Source organism: Alligator mississippiensis, chromosome 1 (assembly GCF_030867095.1).
Source record: "Alligator mississippiensis isolate rAllMis1 chromosome 1, rAllMis1, whole genome shotgun sequence".
Classification (NCBI taxonomy): Eukaryota; Metazoa; Chordata; order Crocodylia; family Alligatoridae; genus Alligator; species Alligator mississippiensis.
The window spans coordinates 98,968,162-98,973,087 of NC_081824.1; the positions used below are offsets into that span (position 1 = coordinate 98,968,162).

Below are 4,926 nucleotides of genomic sequence, written 5' to 3' on the forward strand. Positions count from 1 at the left end.
GAAGGACAACCCAGGCAGACCCTCAAAGCCCAACCCCTCATGCTGCAAGATCCGCTCTAGATCACATGGTGCTGTTATGGCCTATCAGGTCCCTGACCACTCTAACCCCCCTACGCCGGGTGGTAGGGTGGTGATGTGACCCCTCTAACAACCCGCCCCAACACCCCCAACCAATTGGCAGGGGTTTCGGAGGCCTCAGACCTCGCAAGAACAATCCTGAACCAATTGGAATGAGTACAGTGGGGGGGTGGGGTTTAGGCGGCAAACCCACTAGGTCTATCTGCTTTCCCAAACGACCCCTCTGTTTATCTGAGACCATGCTAAGGCAAGCAAGGGCATATATGGATTCTTTCACAACACCTGTAGGCCCACTCACTACACCACCAAGACGGCCTTATAGAAAGCGTTACCGTAGAAATAGTATTGAGGAGGAGACCCAACTCCTTGCCCAAAGACTCTTTGAGATGCCTGACCCTGTTGGGGAAGAGCCTGTGAACAGGCAATTGGAGGAGACCCAGGACCTCGAAGCAGACGTTGAGACTTTGGAAGATGGTATCTTTGTGCCTGAGCCTGCGTGTGAAGTAGAGGTCACTGCAGAGGAGAGACCGGTAAGAGACTTGGAGCATGAATGTGGGGGTCTTTGGGTTGTGACGGTAGTGGTGGGGTTCACTTCATGGCACATGTGTGTTTGGAAGTAGCTAACTTAGTCCTTTATTTGAATTCCTTTGCAGCTAGATGAAGCCTTTTTTAATGACACCAGAAAACCTCCTCACCAGTACACCAGAAGGAAGTGTATGCTTCTGCAGAGAACAAAGACCTGATGAGGCTGAAGAGTTAAGAAGTCAGCTCGGCATCGAATCTACACAAGCTCGTACATCACGTGAACGTAAAGTTTTCATGAAGTCTCTTGTTCGCGTTTCCTTTTATGGCATAATGAAATACTGCTTGAGGCAGAGACTTTTTGACCTATGCTGGGGGTGCACATTTGACTTAGGGGGTCAAGAAGCCCACGAATGTATTACTTGGTTAGATGAAGACATAAATAAAATAATTCAGGATCTTTGCCAGGAAATATGTCTTGATAGCATTTTCAATGCTGTTATAATCATAGGGTTTGCCAGGAACAGTCTCAGAATTACTGAGAAACACTTAATTCAGGTTAGACAGCTTCTAAACACTGTGTATTCTGCAGAAGATCCTAAGGCTGCCCTTCATGATTTGATCACTGAGGAAGATGAAACACTCATACCCCATATTGAACGCTTAATTGGTGCTAGAGATTATAAAACCCTGCTTAAGAGAAGGGATTAGCAAAACGAGTTTGGGGCGTACCTCTGTTGCTGTTCTGGGTGGGAGACTGGGGAATGTGAGGCTGTAAAACACAACAACAGTTTTCTACATCTAATGTATTTTAGCATTTGCTTTAGTGTCTTGGATATCTAATCACATACATATAGGGTTTTTTTGTAAAGATAAAACAATGAGACTTAATGGTCATTAGAAATGATAAAAATCCTTCTTAGGAGAAGGGGTAACAAAATAAACTAGTAAAATATTGTAAAAGTTTTAATGGAAATAAAGACTGAATTTAAAAACATATATTCTCACAGCTTTTGTATGGTATGGGTGGGGTGGGGTGGGGGTTTTGTTATAAAGATAAAACAGACCTTAAAAAAAAAAAAAAAGATGACCATAAGTTATCTCTTACCAAAAGGCCTGCTGTAAAGATAAGGCCGACAAGGCATAATGGTCACTGGATATAAGAAACACTTCTTAGAAGAAAGTTTAACAAAATAAACTAATAAATATTATAAAAGTTTTTAAGGGAAATAAAGACTAAATTTAAAAATATATATTCTCACAGATTGTGTATGGTATAGGGGTGGCTGGGGTGTGTATCATAAAGATAAAAAAACAAGCGGCCTGGTGTGTCCAGATCGCCACATGTTTTAAGACTAAAAGGGAGTGGAGGTGTCTTTTAGTGCTGACTATTTTAATACAGTTATATTTTACTTTATACATACACTATTTTCCAGTCGACAATCCATAATGGTCACTGGATATGATAAGAAACACTTCTTAGAAGAAGGATTAACAAAATAAACTAATAAAATATTATAAAAGTTTTTAAGGGAAATAAAGACTGAATTTAAAAAGATATATTCTCACAGATTGTGTTATGGTATAGGGGTGATGGGGGTGTGTGTTATAAAGATAAAAAAGAGGACGGTGTGTCCAGATCACCACATTTTTTAAGACTAAAGGGGGTGGGTTGTCTTTTAGTGCTGACTATTTTAATACAGTTATATTTTACTTTATACATGCACTATTTTCCTTAATCTATTATTTAATTTTTAATACAGAGGACTTACTTATTGTATCATTTCATTTATATTACAGAGAGCTTATCAGGTGGGGAAGCCCCAGGCCATTTTACCACAATAAGGTAAAAATTATTTTAAAAGGATTGGGTTATTTGTGGCAGTGTTGCTATAATCACACTAAGTTATAACAACTGTTTGTTTTCAAACAGAACCTCTTCTTCTAAAATAGAAAAGCAGAACAAGCACATACAGTCATGTTTTTACCCAGTAGTAAAAGGTAATTTTTCTGAAATCAGCTTCTGAAACTTTGTGTTTTCTGTGGGAGGAGAATCTGTGTGTAGGGGTTAAGCAAATTTTAAATTTACAGTGTGTGAGGAAAGTGAATTCTCAATGCTGAGATATAAATTTTATATTTCCTAAGTGATCACACGCACCACACCCAAAGAAGAGCAGGGACCTGGGCAGAGACCTCTAAAAGCACAGCCTGCAGATCATAACACCCAAGGATCAGAAGACGGACGGGACAGAACAGAAGGGTACGATTCCTTGGAGGAAAACAAGCCACATACCTCTGAGAAACTCACATGCAAAAAGACTAGAATTCACAACCCCAAAACAGGTGATCTGAACCCTGTGAATAAGAAACCCAGGACTGATTGCTTGCACAATTTACAAAAAGAGGAGAGTCTTTCTCCTTTTTTGAAAGATCATAAATATTGTGAAAAAAAAAAAAAAAAGAGGGTGGGTTTTCGAGGTGGGTATAAACACCCTGTCTTGAAAGATCATGATTATTGTGAAAAAAAGAAGGGGGTTTGGAGTGGTACACACAGGCGTATACATCTCAGAAAGAGTGCGCAGAGCCCTTTGAAAGATCATGATTATTGTGAAAAAAAGAGGGGGATTTGGAGTGGTACATGCAGGTGTATACATCTCAGAAAGAGTGTGCAGAGCGCTTTGAAAGATCATGATTACTACCAGCGCAAAAGAGTAAATTTTACTCAGAGAGGAGGTAGTCTGTGTAATTCGGACAGCAGGAGTAGTCTGTATCATAAGAGGGGGAGTCATGGTAAATGTGGGGGTAAAAATGGTTGGCCAACCAGCAAGTGGCTTGCGGGGAAAAAAGTAAGGGCCTGGTTAAAGAAGAGCGTGGGGAAGGCTAAACACCGTTTGAGGAAAAAAAAAAAAAGAGATCCCCTAGGGATCCCTCAAACACTTCTCCTCCTATCAGTCCTGACCCTTCACCAGAACCCCCGGAACCAGAGAGAGGGGAAGGAGAACATGGTTTAGGAACCCCTTTAGAGGGTCCCTCAAATGTACCCCAGACACCCAGATCGGACCTTTCACCAGGACCCACAGAGCCAGAGAGGGGAGATGGTGACTATGGTTTAGGAAGCCCCTTAGAGGGTCCCTCAAATGTTCCCAGACCTTCCCCATCACCAAGACCTGAGGGGTCAGAGGGTTGGAATAATGAATCTGTTGTAGAAGACAGTTTAGAGGACCCCTTAAGCGCCCCCCGGTCTCCTGAGTCATCAGAGGATGTTTTACCGAATGTACATATGGTGCGGGTGAGAAGGCAAGAGTGGTCTGTAGCCAGGTTTGGAGGCATGAGGTACACTGAGGAGTTCCGTTTTGTGAATCTGGAGCATGTGCTGTTACACGTGGCATACGAAGCCATAACCCAAGGGGTGGAAGAAATTGTAGCAGAACTCTGCCAGAGATTCACAGGCAATGACTATGCACAGTTATGTATTCAGGCAGATAGTTTGTCAAACTGCTTATACTCTCGAGCTATTAATTTAAACAAGATGACCCCTGCTGTTTTTAGAGTGGCTCAGTAAGCTGTTACAAAGCCAGAGAGAAATATTGCTCGATTCAACATTTCGGCTGGTTGTGATTGTTGTGAAAGGCCGGGGAGGTGGGAGCCATAGAGTTATAAGCTCTATCCCCTATTTCCAGATCATTACTAAAAAGAGGAAGAATTTAATAGACTTGAATACCTATGATACTAACCTGTGCTTTGCAGGCAGTCTATTGGCTGTTATAAAACGTAGAGGGGCCAGAGATGTCAAACTGCTAGATGGTGCCAAAGAACTGCATAGGAAATTAGGACTGTCTATATATCAAAAGGTTATGCTCCATCAAGTACCTTTGTTTGAAGACCTTGAGCAGGTTAACATTCACATAGTGATGCATAAGGAAAAAAAACTGGGTGGAGTTCATTTAAAACACAGGACACACCCAGATACCCCGACACCTGTTTTCTTCTGCTACATGGTGAACATTATTATGGTGTTTTAGATGTGAGAAATGTGTTTGGCATGAGAAATTATTGTGATCTTTGTCAGACGTTGTACAGACATAGCCACACGTGCAGGTTCCGATGTTGTCTTTGCCTGAGCCCAAACTGCTCTGAAAATGTGGGTAGGACACAGCGGTGCCCTAACTGTAAACTGTTCTGTAGTTCCAAAGAGTGCTTAGAAAAGCACGTGGCCCTGGCCTCTGAAAATAGGATTGAATGTCTGACTAAAACTCTGTGCGATGAGTGTAAAGCTTATGTGGACAAAAAGCACGAGTGCAAAGGGCGATAGTGCAAACAGTGTTA

The 4,926-nt window shown here is 41.8% G+C and overlaps 1 long non-coding RNA gene across 1 annotated transcript; it reads left to right on the forward strand.

The window, feature by feature from the left end:
• The first annotated feature begins 2,271 nt into the window (after positions 1–2,271).
• Positions 2,272–2,885, forward strand: LOC132249989 (uncharacterized). The gene is made up of 3 exons (XR_009461556.1): positions 2,272–2,446; positions 2,534–2,601; positions 2,746–2,885. It is a non-coding gene; the product is annotated as an uncharacterized LOC132249989 (long non-coding RNA).
• Positions 2,886–4,926: the final 2,041 nt, after the last annotated feature.